Below are 17,852 nucleotides of genomic sequence, written 5' to 3' on the forward strand. Positions count from 1 at the left end.
CCCAGATATTGCCTGAAATTTTACCGCATACGTGTAAAAAAATTACGCACATGCGTCTAAAAATGACGCTTATGGCCGAAAAACGCTGCATAAAGAACCATTGGCCCTGAGCGGTATCTTCCACACTGTACCTCCGAAAATTGGTTGCGTTTAAAAATATTTCGAAACATATGGATGCAGGCTCAAATCTACTCCTGTGCGTCGAAAAAAATGACGCGCAGACTGTATGCGTCAAAATATTTTGACGCATGATGATAAAAACGCCTGCCATTTTAGGCAAGAAGTGATGTAATAGGATATCCTGTTTACAGAATAGGTACAGTGGGTGTACTTTCACTTTCACTTTCACTTTGCAGTCTGTGATATTTCCTGACTGTGTGGCTGTGTGTCATTTTGTCTCTGTATCTTTAGTGAATTTGTCTCCTGTGAGGTCTTTTTATTGTCTTTTTGTGATTAAAAACTTGCTGTAGTATCCTGTCTGAGTGTTTTTTGTGCTAATTTGTGTTGTAAAGTATTGTCTTTGTTTTGTTGGGAGTCTGTTGTGGGTAGTGTTAGTTTGGGTATAGTTGGGCTGTGTTAGTAGTTTTTTTTTTTGTTCCTGTCCTACTTTCCCCCTAGTCTCCTTTGTTCCCCGTTCTGTATTGGTACAAACATGTTGGGTAGGCCTCGTCTTGGCAGGATGGGAGAGGAGGAGCTGGGTGGATTCATTTGGTTGGTGTGACATTTTCTACCCCTAATGATTGAGGAAGGTGGGCGTGTGACAAAGGGGTATCACACTGAGGCACGGAGGCTCCGGTGGGCAAAGGTGTTGCATCATCTGCAAAGGATGTATAAGACACCCAGAAACGAGCACCAGCTGAAGCACCACTGGGCTGACCTTGTCTCCAGGGAGCAAGATCTGCTGGACCACCTGGGGATTGTGATTGGTGGCCCTGTTGGTGAGTACAAATCATATTAATGTACACATTTAAATTGCTCTGTAGTGACAGCAGCTGATTTTTACAATATCTGCCAGCAATGTTGTTGAGTGTGTGGAATGCTACTGAAACATACTGGATCATATTTCTACTTTGTTAAGGACCACAATTGCTAGCTGTTAGGAAGCAAGAACTCCCCAAACTTACTGAATACATTTGCATTATGTAAGTTAGTGCTGCCTTTGTGTCAAACAGCAACACAAATCAGGAGCCAATTATGTATAGATATAGGCCACAGTTGCCTGTGAGGTATAGAAATTTCCAACGCATTACCATCATTTGTTGACACAACAGCTAGACTGACTTTCTAAACATAACATGAGGCTGAAAATGAGTGCAGGCTTCACGTCAATTGATGATAGCAATGTGGCCCGAACATATGTCTCATGTGTGTCTGGTGAGTGTGTCAGGAAACTGATTACGGAAATTCCCAAAATCTTAGGGATTATTGTGCCCCTCCTTCATTTCGGATACATGTCTGATCTGGATTTGGACACATAGGTAACAAGTTCTAGCTGCGCTCAGCTAACATCTTAGACTGGTATTTGGAGTTTGTAGTGCCACAATTCGATTAGGGATGGCAGGCCAAAGGTATGCACATGGGTTCATATCTCTATGGTTGGTGTAACTCATCATAGCTGGGCCACATCAAATGAAGAAACTGTAACAAAATGAGGACTAACAACTGTCCCTGGCCCTCTGTAAATTGTACCTGTGTGTCATAAATTTGTCATGGTCACAATAGCTGGTTGACTGGTAATGCAGTCCTCACTGAAAGTGGCTTTGGATGTCTCTCATGGATACACATGATGAGACGAATACACTCCATGATTATGTCTGCTCACTAATGAAGGAGCATGTTTGCAAACACATGATAGTTAGGGCCACTGCATGTGTGCAGATATGTGTGCATCACTCACTGGAGACCCAGGGTATGTACATGTTAGCCGTGCTATGTGGGATGCAGTATCATCATGTCTGAGAGGCTTTACTTTCTGATGTAATCTTACACATAGTATTTGTCTTTGGAATTGTTGTACAGTGCACAGACATTGAGCACATTTCTCCCTTCCATGCCTTACAGGTGGACCGGCACCCTACACTGTTGGCAAGGGGGCTCGATTCGAGGACCCAGACAACTCCAGTAAGTGTTGATATGTCTGTTATGTGTTGCGTTTGCTGGTGATGTGTGATGGACTCCTGTGTGTTGGACACATAGCAAGGTGTGATGCGCTGGCCAATCATTTGTTTAGTTCCATGAGTGGAATATCAGTTTATTACCATCTTTGAGTTGGCCAATCCTTATCGTATTGTCATATTTTGGTATTCTAGGTCAGTCCTGTAGGTACGGCAATGTGAATAGGGATGAGTCATGTGGATAAAACTTGAATCAGAAAAAGACGCACTGGACCATATTAGTGAATTGGTCAGCCAGTCAGACCCAAATTCTCCCAGAATGGGATGCCAAATGCTTACCCACAGACTTCTGCTTCCCTATTCACTAATGTACTTATTGAACTGTAGGTTAAACTTCCTAGCAGCATGTAGCTCCACATGTAGTGCTACAAGTATGTGGCACTTGAGTGCAATGGCCTAGGTGTGCATGCAACTCATGGCCAGGGGTGTTCTTGCATCTCTGTGTTTGTTGTAATTCATGGCTTACTGGTAGTAAATGATGTGGACAAAGGTCTGCATTTCCAAACACGAGTGTTGATGGGATTGGTCAAGGGTTAGCTGTCTCCTATTTGAAGATCCTCCTTACCTGTGGTGTGTGTGCTGGGCCAAAGACATGTCCAGCTTTCCTAAGCTTCCTGGGTGTCCTTGTTGTTAGAAATTATTAGTTGTTAGTCCACCCCCCCTCAGACACAGGCATAGGTTTGTGAAAAGTGTAACTAGGACTGATGATACAAGTTTGGTACACAGACATGTAAATCAGTGAATCACTTGTCTGAACCTAGTATACACACTCATGTTTAGCACATGCTTACTATACTGGCAAGTCCATTTACAACTCGCAGAGTATGTGGCCCTAGATTTCCATCCCTTACAATTACATTTGTAGCCCTGGCAGTGGTGGAGGATGTGCAGCATGATTGTTAGCTGACAAGTGGCAGAACTATGTTGCCAAAATCATGCCTGTTGTTATCCATCTTGTAGGGTTTGGATGTGCTATATGTGATAGGACCTTTGTAGGCTGGCTTGCCATGTACTTCGTCAGGGACAATCAATGATCTGTATGATGATATGAGCTGTTACAAGTACAGAAGATGTATTGTCTGATTTACTTCTTGTGCCATTTCACACAATGCAGTACCTAATGATAGATGTTCTATTTGTCTTAACAGCTGTAAATATGACACCCGCCCAGGTCAGGGAGTTTCAACGGCAGGCAATGAGATACTGCCACATCCTTGATGTCGAGTCTGGGTACCGAAAAATGGGCCGCAGATATCACCATAAACGAGCCTCCGGAGCCTGGAGGGCATTTGCACTAGGTGGCCCTTCTTTGCCTACCACAACCACCACCAGCACCACCACCACTACCATCCAGGTGGCACCACCAGCATCTGGGACCGTTGCGGGACCATCCACAGCAACTGCTCCTGGCCCAAGCACAGCACCACCTGCAGGGCAGCCCACAGCCATGGACACAACACGGCCCCATACTTCCTCGGCTGGCACCCAGACAACACCTGCTGCAGCCATTGACCCTGCTGCTTTTGGACAAATGCAACGGGAATTGGACCGTGTCCTTAGGAAGATGAGCCGACTGCGGCAGGAGGTGCGACAGGTCAACCGGCGGGTGCGTTCCATAAAAAGGACTCTACGGAGGGCCAACCTGTAGACAATAAGATGGACATGATTACCTCTCCTCCCCCCTCTTTCCTGGTTCTCATACTTTGTGGGTGTAGGGGGCTTAGTGTTAGGTTAGTATAGGCTGTTAGTTTAGTTAGTGTTAGTGGGTGCAGGGTCATGAATATTTCTACTGTTTATTTTTAAGTGAGCTGTCAATGTTGGGGTTCTAATGTGTTTACAAAAAAGAATTAAATTAAAAAAAATATATATATATGTATATATATATATATTCAACTTCAAACGCTCAAAGTGAACTCAATGGCCCAAGAGGGGTGGTGCAGAGACCGATACGAGCAAGCCGGTATAATAAATCCAACAACAAAAGAAAAAAGTATATCAGCATGCTCAGGATTCAGGTAAAGTGAAAGACAAGTTTAATCGAAACACAACGCGTTTCGGCTGACACGGCAGCCTTGGTCACGTGTTATTAATCACCCATCCACCATTGTTAAATACTAACCAGTCATAGACATAAAAATGAGACAAACAACAGCAGATATCAGGTAAGAAGAGAAACAAAAAACCTTAAATACAACACCTCATAAAAAATTACTTACAACCTCATAGAAAAATATATCTAGGTTACAATAACTAATCAGATCTGTAACACTATACACAATTATCACATATATAGATAAATAAATATGTATAGATATATAGACATATAAATATATAAATACATAATTCTACAATCATGGAACCGTAAAGATAGATATATAATGGGGTAAAATAGCATGCATGGATGGAAGGAAAAAATATATCATAGATTGAAAGTCCACCAGACTCATATATTATAATTAAATATTATTACTTATAGGTCCAATGGTGAACTACAACCAAGCAATGTAAAAATTAGTTGAAAACCTTAACCACACTAACTGCAATAGTAAAACCCCTATATCACTGCTTATTCAGTTGATGTTAATAAGACAGATCAGCAATATCGGACAGATTCTATAACATTTTCTTATCTGATAATCAGCATAGACAACACCCAACAACTTGCAATGTAGAGAGAGAGTGCGGTAGCAGGTAGAAAGCAGCATTAGTTTCATCCGACACATTAAATCTGAAAAAACACATAAATACATATAATAAATGACCATTTATCCCCAAATCCAATAAATAGAAGATTAAATATAAAAATAAAAATACAAAAGTGAAAAATACATCCCTTGTTAACACACTATATTAGTATCCAGAATAGATGTTAAGTTCTTCTAAATACTTTATAATCATTAGGAATCATTAAAATTCATTATGGTTGGTCAACTACACATTATCCTGTTGAAAATACAGAACCCAATTAAGGTTAGTTCTCAATTATCATGTAAATGGGTATTCAATTCCTTCCCAATGTTCAATCCTTTGGGTATCTTTGTCTCTAAATCTAAAATATACTTTGACTCTTTTTTCCTCAGAGTTAGTTCCCTATTGCCCCTCTATGAGATGGAGGGACATGTTCAATGCAAAAGTACGACAACTGAGTCCAATCGGAATTATGTTTTTCTTTAAAATGCCTCGCTACAGGATAATGTTCATCAACTGCAGTTATGGCTCGCATATGTTCCATAATCCGTTTCTTAACACTATGGGGGTTATTCTGACTTTGGAGGAGGTGTTAATCCGTCCCAAAAGTGACGGAAAAGTGACGGATTTACCACCAGCCGTATTACGAGTCCATTATATCCTATGAAACTCGTAATACGGCTGGTGGTATATCCGTCACTTTACCGTCACTTTTGGGACGGATTAACACTCCTGCAAAGTTAGAATAACCCCCTATGTTTGGTACTGCCAACATACCATCTTTGACAAGGGCACTCCAATACATAAATAACAAACGGAGTACTACATGTTATAAATTGGTTAATTGGCCTATTTTTACCAGGTTTACATAGTGCATATTGTTTACGCATCACACTGTTACGGCATGTTTTACAATGCCCACAGGGAAAAAAAACCTGTAAGCCATGTTGTTTGAGTTGTGACATGGTGGTAATATCATTAGACCTTAACATGTCCTGTAAACTACGTCCTTTTCTGTACGTGATCTGAGGTCTATTTAATATCAAATCACCAATAACAGGATCACTTTTTAATATCTTCCAATTTTTTCCAATGATATTCCTAACTTGTTTTGTATCATCACTATAAGTCATGATAAGTCTGATATCATCATTACTGTCCATCTTTTGTTTGGGAGTATTGTCAAAAAGGATGTCAGTTCTTTGTATAACCTTGATTTTATCAATTGCTTTTTTGATAACCCATTCAGGGTACCCCCGTTGTTTGAATCTCAAGATCATCTCTTTCTGCTCAGCTACAAAGGCTTCATTAGTACTACTAACTCTTTTAGCCCTTAGCAACTCTCCATAGGGGATACTCCACTTAAGGCTCTCTGGGTGTCCACTAGATGCATGTAGTAGGCTATTACCTGCTGTGCACTTTCGGAAGAGTTCAGTATTAACCTTATTTACATCAGTCTTTATCAATGTATCCAGAAACTCAATAGAAGACCTACTCATTTTGTATGTCAAACCTTTATTCAAATCATTGTTGTTTAATTTACGAACAAAGTGGGAAGCTTCTTCCTCAGAACCTTTCCAAATAATGAAAAGGTCATCGATATATCTTAGCCATAGAATTGCCTGACTGGTTTCTGGATATTTTTCTTCATCTTTAAAAATATTCTCTTCCCACCAGCCTAAAAACAGGCAGGCAAAACTCGGAGCAAAGCAGGTGCCCATCGCAGTCCCAAGGATTTGTTGGTAAAGGACCCCATTAAACAAGAAGAAGTTGTTCATCAGGCAATATCTTATCATGTCTATTATCATTCCAGTGTGTGCCAGATATTTCAATCATCTGGCATCTAAGAAATGTCTACAGGCTGCAATGCCTTTTTCATGGTCGATAATAGTATACAAGGAATTGACATCCAAGGTTATTAACAAGAAATCATCTTCCCATACAATGCCCTCAAGTTTCCCAAGAAAATCCTTGGTGTCACGAACATAAGAGGGAAGATTGACAACAAATTCCCTCAGAAAGTGGTCAACATATTTAGAGACATTTTCCAAAACACTACCACAAGAAGATACGATAGGTCTTCCTGGTGGGTTGGTCCTATTTTTATGAATCTTGGGAAGAATATACAGCACCGGTAGTTTGGGAAAATCTCTTTTTAGAAAACAATATTCTTCCCATAGTAGTAAGCCCTTATCTTTCCATTCCATAAGCAACTGCCAAATCCCCACAATACTGTTAGTATATACTTCTTTGGTGGTAACTTTATAAAATTGGGTGTTATTAAGTTGACACATAACTTCATCAATGTACTTCTGTTTTTCCATAAGTACAATATTACCACCTTTATCAGCCGGGCAGACAATTGTGTCTGCATCACTTGCCAGAGATGTAATAAATTTCTTTTGGGATTGTGTTAGATTGTAATTACATTTAGATTTAAACCATGTTTTATGGCGAAATTGTGTCAAATCTTTAACCACCAAATCGTAGAATGTATCAATGTTATCGTGGTTCATAATAGGAAAGAATGTAGATCTGGGCTTAAAGCCAGTGGGAACAGACAGATCATACGTAATATTTAGATCATCAAGAATTTGGTAAACACTTCTAGTTGTAGTGGAGTCAACAACATCATTCTCTAATTCATACAATGCAATCAAAGAATCAACATCACTGATATTGAGCACATCATGGGAAACATCCCTATGAGAGCCCTCAGCACCCACATCAGGGGAATTCTTTTGTATGAACCATTTTCTCAACTTCAGTTTCCTAATAAATTTAAAAAAGTCAATCCTTGTCTCAGCATAATTAAAACGTTCTATAGGGCAGAAAGAGAGGCCTAAACATAATGTAGATTTATCACTTTCAGTTAGCACAAAGTTAGATAAATTCACAATAGTTTTATTCACCATATTTTCATCCATTATGTTTGTGGGTTGGAGCTTTTTGTTGTTTTTCCTACTTGCCCCATATCAAAATTTGTTTTTGTTACGATTTCTGACTCTCTCTCGCCTCTTCTGATTCCGCCTCGTCTTCCTCTTCGGCCTGATGTCCTGCCTTTGTAATTGGAACTTAGTCCTTGTTGGTTCTTGGATATTTGCCTGCCGCGTCGCAGCAGGCGATATTCGTCTAAAAAAGTTGCTGGTTTGTTGGTGACTTCTTCAATAGACTTCTCACTCTCAGTAGAACTGGGGATATCAGATTCCTTTGAACTTTCTACATCAGTTTCCAAAGAAGATTGTCTCTCTATCGTAGGGAGGCGGACAGGGGATGACTTGTATAAATGATCATATTTTCTGTTGAAAGTCAGAATTCTTCCGCTTTCATAATCCCCTATATCTCTATGTAATTTTAGTTGTTTTTTTATTTTAATTTCTTCCTCATATTTCTTCAATCTGGTGTTCATTGTCTCCATAAATTTGGATATCATATCCTTCTCAGACCGTGAATCCAAATCGTCTTTTATTCTCTTAATATCCCCTAATAGGGTTTTACGGTCCTGCCACGCATATTTTATAGGTATCTGAAGCATATGTCTAGAGCTCAAAGCTGAATTTTCTGCCCATTCCTTTAGCATCTCTGGATTGGGTGTCTCATATGATGGTGTGATAAAAATACGCAGGCCCCTTGGGACCATTTGCTGATCGACATAATTTTGCAAAGATGTAGCATCCCACCATTTAGATATTTCGGCTTTGCTCAATTTCTCTAATTTATGTAGTACAACATTTAAATCATTGTTACTTTCCTGACAGTGTATGTGAGGATTCTTCCTAATTGTGTCTTTAGAAAATAGTGTTTATGCTGCTAACCGCCTCTCATTCTCTATATCATCATCCATCATGCAGGGTTGCTGCAATGAGTAAGATCAAACTGAAATTCACAGGAACCGTGAATCCCCTAGGAAGGTTCCTAGTTCCCCTTGCCCAGATACGCCAGGAATTATTGTCTGTAAAAATAATCAGTGACAGATGTAACTGTATTGCACACCATCGGGTATTAATTCAAAAACTAATTTTGAACACCAGCGAGGCAAATGACATATCCCAAGCCTGCATATGCGTCCTTCCGGGTCCCTCCGACAACGGTGAAAGAAGAAATCACAACTGTTTGGTCCACACAAGCCGATATTAGATAAACGATCAAAATAAGTGCTCCGCACGGAAGGAAAAGAAAAAGCGGGTCTAAATAGTCTATTTCCGTTTCACAATCTCCCATGCCCGGCTATGATTCAAGTGCAGCTCCAAAAAAATGTATATCGTAGAGATATCCAATTACCACGCCGCAGATGTCAAACGCGGCAGTGAAATACACAGGAGCTGAGCGTCGAAGACGCAACCGTATGTACAAACATCCGGAGAAGTTCAAAAACGATATTATCTACAATATCAGCGTTCTGCAACGACGCACTACCCAGCCACAAAGTAGCAAGAAAGTGCAATACAAAGAACAGCGCCAGCACAGTGCCACTTCTGTTTACCTTGCAGTTAGTCCCGGGGTCAGAAGAGCAGGAAGCGTTTCAGGCGGAAGTTGATGCAAAATACAGCGTCTGTTTCTGGCGGGCGGCCGTAGAGTTCTACATCATAAAGTCAACTTCAAACGCTCGAAGTGAACTCAATGGCCCAAGAGGGGTGGTGCAGAGACCGGTACGAGCAAGCCGGTATAATAAATCCAACAACAAAAGAAAAAAGTATATCAGCACGCTCAGGATTCAGGTAAAGTGAAAGACAAGTTTAATCGAAACACAACGCGTTTCGGCTGACACGGCAGCCTTGGTCACGTGTTATTAATCACCCATCCACCATTGTTAAATACTAACCAGTCATAGACATAAAAATGAGACAAACAACAGCAGATATCAGGTAAGAAGAGAAACAAAAAACCTTAAATACAACACCTCATAAAAAATTACTTACAACCTCATAGAAAAATATATCTGGGTTACAATACCTAATCAGATCTGTAACACTATACACAATTATCACATATATAGATAAATAAATATGTATAGATATATAGACATATAAATATATAAATATATAAATACATAATTCTACACTCATGGAACCGTAAAGATAGATATATAATGGGGTAAAATAGCATGCATGGATGGAAGGAAAAAATATATCATTGATTGAAAGTCCACCAGACTCATATATTATAATTAAATATTATTACTTATAGGTCCATGGTTTACAGGTTTTTTTTCCCTGTGGGCATTGTAAAGCATGCCGTAACAGTGTGATGCGTAAACAATATGCACTATGTAAAGCTGGTAAAAATAGGCCAATTAACCAATTTATAACATGTAGTACTCCGTTTGTTATTTATGTATTGGAGTGCCCTTGTCAAAGATGGTATGCTGGCAGTACCAAACATAGGGGGTCATTCTGACCCTGGCGGTAATTACCGCCATGGCGGAGGTTGGCGGTAGCACCGCCAACAGGCTGGCGGTGCTCCACCGGGCATTCTGACCGCGGCGGTACAGCCGCGGCCAGAAGCGGAAAGCCGGCGGTGTACCGCCGACTTTCCGCTGCCCATGGGAATCCGCCATGGCGGCGCAGCTTGCTGCACCGCCATGGGGATTCTGACAGCCCATACCGCCATCCTGTTCCTGGCGGTTCACCCGCCATGAACAGGATGGCGGTATGGGGTGTCGTGGGGCCCCTGGGGGCCCCTGCAGTGCCCATGCCAATGGCATGGGCACTGCAGGGGCCCCCGTAACAGGGCCCCACAAAGAATTTCAGTGTCTGCTTTGCAGACACTGAAATTCGCGACGGGTGCAACTGCACCCGTCGCACCTTCCCACTCCGCCGGCTCCATTCTGAGCCGGCTTCCTCGTGGGAAGGGTGTTTCCCGCTGGGCTGGCGGGCGGACTTTCGGCGGTCGCCCGCCAGCCCAGTGGGAAAGCCAGAATGACCGCCGCGGTCTTTTGACCGCGGAGCGGTCTTTCGGCGGGAACCGCTTGGCGGGCGGCGACCGCCGTCTGCCGCGGTCAGAATCACCCCCATAGTGTTAAGAAACGGATTATGGAACATATGCGAGCCATAACTACAGTTGATGAACATTATCCTGTAGCGAGGCATTTTAAAGAAAAACATAATTCCGATTGGAGGGAGCCGCCAAATGACCGCACCGCGGTCAAAAGACCGCGGCGGCCATTCAGACATTTCCTCTGGGCCGGAGGGCGCTCTCCAAAAGAGCGCCCGCCGGCCCAGAGGAAATGCCCCTGCAACGAGGACGCCGGCTCAGAATTGAGCCGGCGTAGTTGCAGGGGTGCGACGGGTGCAGTTTGCACCCGTCGCGTATTTCAGTGTCTGCATTGCAGACACTGAAATACACAGTGGGGCACTCTTACGGGGGCCCCTGCAGTGCCCATGCCAGGGGCCCCCGTGCCCATGCCCTGCAGTGCCCCCAGGGGCCCCACGGCACCCCCTACCGCCATCCTGTTCCTGGCGGGAAACCCGCCAGGAACAGGATGGCGGTAGGGGGTGTCAGAATCCCCATGGCTGCGGAGCGCGCTCCGCAGCCATGGAGGATTCCCCCGAGCAGCGGGAAGTCGGCGGGAGGCCGCCGACTTTCCGCTTCTGACCGCGGCTGAACCGCCGCGGTCAGAATGCTCGTGGGAGCACCGCCAGCCTGTTGGCGGTGCTCCCGTGGTCGGTGGCCCTGGCGGCCGGTGTGTTAACAAGGGATGTATTTTTCACTTTTGTATTTTTATTTTTATTTTTATATTTAATCTTCTATTTATTGGATTTGGGGATAAATGGTCATTTATTATATGTATTTATGTGTTTTTTCAGATTTAATGGGTCGGATGAAACTAATGCTGCTTTCTACCTGCTACCGCGCTCTCTCTCTACATTGCACGTTGTTGGGTGTTGTCTATGCTGATTATCAGATAAGAAAATGTTATAGAATCTGTCCGATATTGCTGATCTGTCTTATTAACATCAACTGTATAAGCAGTGATATAGGGGTTTTACTATTGCAGTTAGTGTGGTTAAGGTTTTCAACTAATTTTTACATCGCTTGGTTGTAGTTCACCATTGGACCTATAAGTAATAATATTTAATTATAATATATGAGTCTGGTGGACTTTCAATCTATGATATATTTTTTCCTTCCATCCATGCATGCTATTTTACCCCATTATATATCTATCTTTACGGTTCCATGATTGTAGAATTATGTATTTATATATTTATATATTTATATGTCTATATATCTATACATATTTATTTATCTATATATGTGACAATTGTGTATAGTGTTACAGATCTGATTAGTTATTGTAACCTAGATATATTTTTCTATGAGGTTGTAAGTAATTTTTTATGAGGTGTTGTATTTAAGGTTTTTTGTTTCTCTTCTTACCTGATATCTGCTGTTGTTTGTCTCATTTTTATGTCTATGACTGGTTAGTATTTAACAATGGTGGATGGGTGATTAATAACACGTGACCAAGGCTGCCGTGTCAGCCGAAACGCGTTGTGTTTCGATTAAACTTGTCTTTCACTTTACCTGAATCCTGAGCGTGCTGATATTCTTTTTTCTTTTGTTGTTGGATATATATATATATATATATAAAAATATATATATATTTGTTTAGTATAGGATAGTATGTGTTTAGGTTAGTATCTGTTGTCCTCCATGTGTCCCTTCTCATAAGGGCGGTGGGGGGTTGATGTTTAGAACGTTTCGTTAAATGTGATAAGTAAGTTTAGCTTAGGTTAGTTAGGGACTGTTGTGGGTAATGAGTAGTTAGAGTAGATTAGGGTAGGTAAGGCTTTTCCCCGAGTTTTCACTTCTGTTTTTACTGTATAATAAATATGTAGGTAAACCTTTACAGTATGTGTCACATGCTTGTAGATCAGGGCCTTGGCATGAGTGTACAGTGTCTCTTTTGTATTACATTTTGTGTCCTATGCTGCAAACAAATCCCAACTGAGCGGTAACATTGGCAGCTACCCCAAAGCTACTTAGCTAAGATTCGGCCATTCATTGCAACTACCAATCACAGTTACTATGGACCCCAAAGTGTTTTTTTTCATGATGTATGTTTTCAATGTCACATACTGTGCTTCCAGATTTAGTATTGGGGACACTGTGTTATGTCTGACTGCAGTCTCATGTCCATGGAAACCCTTATAAGGTGAGTGGTAGTATGCTCCCTTTTAGTATAGTGTACATAACTCACATAGATCATTTGTTACACTGTTCAGCATGATTACTTATTTGGATGTAAACTCATACACCTCCATTCATGCAGTTTGGTGTGTGTTAGCTTATATTTGTGGGCAATGTTACATTTGCTAGTTTTGCATTGAAGCAACATTTTGAAGGCACTATTTTCTGGTTTTGACACCCCTTGAGGAAGTGTTAATCTGTCCAACACAGCATTATGGTGTATAGTTTCTCTTTTCCTCAGAAATTACCCTCAGGAAGGGCAGAGTATGATAGAATCCAGGCCACTGTGCCCAGGTATCAGCCCACATTATTTCAGGACAGTTGTATTGACATTGTATGATAATTGACAGGAGGCAAAATTCACTGATCTACTGCACGGTTGATGTGTCACATTACACAGAGACAAAGTGCTGGTGTAAGTGCTATTTATTGAAAGGTGCTGTAGTGCTATATGTACATTGTCCATGATTGTGAGTCCATTATAGTGACATCTTCCATTGTGATCCTACACAAGTGCAAAAGGACATGTCATTGGACATGCTGGGGTGAAGTGTCAGACAGTGCAGAGGGACAGGACTTGCCAATGAGTTAGTGAGAGACAATCACTGGGCAGGCCGACAAGATAAACAGTGGTTTGCAGAACAGTGCTTGAGTACAGTTGTTGCAAGACTGATATGTTACAAAGCGCAGGACCTTGGTAATAGGTGGCCATGTGGCAGGGACTAGAGCTACTGGGTACTTTTACTTGTGAAGGTGATCTGTTACAGGTCTTCATAGTCTGATGTGTGTGTTGCCTCCTATGCCCTTGTTGGTGGTGGTTGTGAACGGGCAACACACACTTCAGTGTGTGTAGATGTGGAGTCAGACATCCCGGTAGCTGCTACCTGTGGGGGTCTTAAGTACAGTACTGCTGCAAGGATGATCTGCTGGTTCTTAAGAATAGCAGCCACATCACGATAGTAGGCAGCCAGGTCGGCCCTGAAGGGTTCAATGTTGCATTTGTGCATGCATTGACAGTATTGCTGTTGTAGGTGTTGGGTCAACTGTATTACAGCTGTGCTGATTTCCTTCAGGCTTTTTTATACTTCCTGCAAGATAGTTGTTCGCCCTTGCACAGCTGCTGCCTGTTCTTCAGTTGACATCATGCACGAACACACCCCCTCTAGGCTGGCTGCCATATTTTGCATCCCCACCCGCACCTCCTTGGCCAGCTCCCGCTGTACTCCAACTACAGTTCTCTCAAAGCTGGTGCCAGTGTCGTCAGAGTCCTCAGCAGTATTGGAGCTGGCAGGTCGTACAATTTCCTCTGTGATGGCTGCTAGTTCTGTGCTCCTCCTTGTGACTGAAGGTGGGGTCTGGAGGGTTTCAAGGACCTCTTGGAGGGTCTGCTGGCTGATGTTTGTCAGCTTGTCATCCATGTCATCAGGGTAGTCCTGGACAGGCATATCCGCAGGAGATCCATCGTCCTCTTCAATGAAATATGCTACAATTAGTGTGTCTGTGTTGTGACATTTGTGATTTGACATGCCTGCCTTGTGTTGATTTTCACATTGTGATCTTGGTTCCTGTTCATTGCTCCAGTCTTTCAGATGGGCATTCTCCCAGGCCTATGCCCCACCTGCATGTCACTTGTATTGTGGTCAGTTTGTGGACTTGTCAGCATCATCTCCTCTAGGTGTTGGTTCTGGCCAAATAGTGAATTGCCACCTTCTTGTCCTACTCAACCCTCCCCCTACTTCCATTCTCATGGTGAGGCCTTTCACTGGTTGTAAGTGCTCTGATGGCACTAGTAGCACACTTAACAATCTGGACCTGCCCCAGTCTCTGATCCTTCACATCCACTTATATGTAGTTGAAATGTAGCGTATACTATGCATAGCATTGTTATGGCACAATATGGATGTCAGCATTGGTAATGTGAACAGCATGTAGGGGAATGTGTGGTACATTGGATTGCCCTTATATTCGTAGCAGTGTCCTATTTCCTCCTCTGACTGTGCAGGTGTATTTCAGTGACCATTTACATGTGTCCTCCCCCTCAATGCTGTTGTCTGAGCAGTATGACATTTGGGATGTTGCATTGTGACCCAGGCACATGATGGACCCTGACATATGCAACATGGGTGTGCCATTACTGCTGTGTACCTCCTAATGTAGTTGACATTGGCTGATGTTTGTGGCAACTATGGACATTCACATTTGACAGAACTGGAACTTTTGTCTTGATTTCAGGGTATTGTTAACGTTGTCATCCTAAACCCTCTAATTTGGGTGTGTATGATTCATGGGGACGTTACTGCCATTGGCTACTTGACCAGCACACACGGCAGAGGTGGTAGTGGCAAATGTTTTCAATGTTACATTCCAGTTGTCGGTATGGCTAGAAGTTGTTAATTGGGCCCTAGTTAATGTAGGGAGTATAGTGGCTGACGTGTGACGGGATGTCAGTTTGACGTTGTGCCCTTCCCTCCTGGCATGGTTTTACCTTTGCAACATCGTTTCCATGGCAGCATACCCCCAGGGAAAGGTTGTTGGTGTTGTGTAGTGGTGTGGCCCAGGTTTCCTCTGAACGGGCCATGCCCCCGTGCCGTGCCCCTTTACCCATGCCACTCCATGTATATGATGACTTACATGCATTGTGTAGTGGGTTACAAAGAAAGGGAGCACACTGCCTACACTCCAGCAACAAAGTCCAACCCCAACGCATCATGGTAAATGCAGTCGACTTCGTAGTCCATTCAGAAAGTAATAAAGTCTTTCACCTCTGTAGGCGCAGCAAGTGCTGTTTATCCCTGTACACGTGTTTCTGGGTTTAGCCCGTCATCAGCAGGGAGCAGCATGGTATAGGGGCTTGCTTGAAATGCCGCCAAATGTTTTCTCAGGTTAATGTACCACTCATGGTGCACAGGTGCCTCCCAAGGCTCGTCAGCCGTGGCTCAAGCGAGCCGTCCAAAGACAAAATTACAAAGAAAGGGAGCACACTGCCTACACTCCAGCAACAAAGTCCAACCCCAACGCATCATGGTAAATGCAGTCGACTTCGTAGTCCATTCAGAAAGTAATAAAGTCTTTCACCTCTGTAGGCGCAGCAAGTGCTGTTTATCCCTGTACACGTGTTTCTGGGTTTAGCCCGTCATCAGCAGGGAGCAGCATGGTATAGGGGCTTGCTTGAAATGCCGCCAAATGTTTTCTCAGGTTAATGTACCACTCATGGCGCACAGGTGCCTCCCAAGGCTCGTCAGCCGTGGCTCAAGCGAGCCGTCCAAAGACAAAATTACAAAGAAAGGGAGCACACTGCCTACACTCCAGCAACAAAGTCCAACCCCAACGCATCATGGTAAATGCAGTCGACTTCGTAGTCCATTCAGAAAGTAATAAAGTCTTTCACCTCTGTAGGCGCAGCAAGTGCTGTTTATCCCTGTACACGTGTTTCTGGGTTTAGCCCGTCATCAGCAGGGAGCAGCATGGTATAGGGGCTTGCTTGAAATGCTGCCAAATGTTTTCTCAGGTTAATGTACCACTCATGGCGCACAGGTGCCTCCCAAGGCTCGTCAGCCGTGGCTCAAGCGAGCCGTCCAAAGACAAAATTACAAAGAAAGGGAGCACACTGCCTACACTCCAGCAACAAAGTCCAACCCCAACGCATCATGGTAAATGCAGTCGACTTCGTAGTCCATTCAGAAAGTAATAAAGTCTTTCACCTCTGTAGGCGCAGCAAGTGCTGTGTATCCCTGTACACGTGTTTCTGGGTTTAGTCCGTCATCAGCAGGGAGCAGCATGGTATAGGGGCTTGCTTGAAATGCCGCCAAATGTTTTCTCAGGTTAATGTACCACTCATGGCGCACAGGTGCCTCCCAAGGCTCGTCAGCCGTGGCTCAAGCGAGCCGTCCAAAGACAAAATTACAAAGAAAGGGAGCACACTGCCTACACTCCAGCAACAAAGTCCAACCCCAACGCATCATGGTAAATGCAGTCGACTTCGTAGTCCATTCAGAAAGTAATAAAGTCTTTCACCTCTGTAGGCGCAGCAAGTGCTGTTTATCCCTGTACACGTGTTTCTGGGTTTAGCCCGTCATCAGCAGGGAGCAGCATGGTATAGGGGCTTGCTTGAAATGCCGCCAAATGTTTTCTCAGGTTAATATACCACTCATGGCGCACAGGTGCCTCCCAAGGCTCGTCAGCCGTGGCTCAAGCGAGCCGTCCAAAGACAAAATTACAAAGAAAGGGAGCACACTGCCTACACTCCAGCAACAAAGTGCAACCCCAACGCATCATGGTAAATGCAGTCGACTTCGTAGTCCATTCAGAAAGTAATAAAGTCTTTCACCTCTGTAGGCGCAGCAAGTGCTGTTTATCCCTGTACACGTGTTTCTGGGTTTAGCCCGTCATCAGCAGGGAGCAGCATGGTATAGGGGCTTGCTTGAAATGCCGCCAAATGTTTTCTCAGGTTAATGTACCACTCATGGCGCACAGGTGCCTCCCACGGCTCATCAGCCGTGGCTCAAGCGAGCCGTCCAAAGACAAAATTACAAAGAAAGGGAGCACACTGCCTACACTCCAGCAACAAAGTCCAACCCCAACGCATCATGGTAAATGCAGTCGACTTCGTAGTCCATTCAGAAAGTAATAAAGTCTTTCACCTCTGTAGGCGCAGCAAGTGCTGTTTATCCCTGTACACGTGTTTCTGGGTTTAGCCCGTCATCAGCAGGGAGCAGCATGGTATAGGGGCTTGCTTGAAATGCCGCCAAATGTTTTCTCAGGTTAATGTACCACTCATGGCGCACAGGTGCCTCCCAA

This window comes from Pleurodeles waltl, chromosome 2_2, assembly GCF_031143425.1.
Source record: "Pleurodeles waltl isolate 20211129_DDA chromosome 2_2, aPleWal1.hap1.20221129, whole genome shotgun sequence".
NCBI lineage: Eukaryota > Metazoa > Chordata > Amphibia > Caudata > Salamandridae > Pleurodeles > Pleurodeles waltl.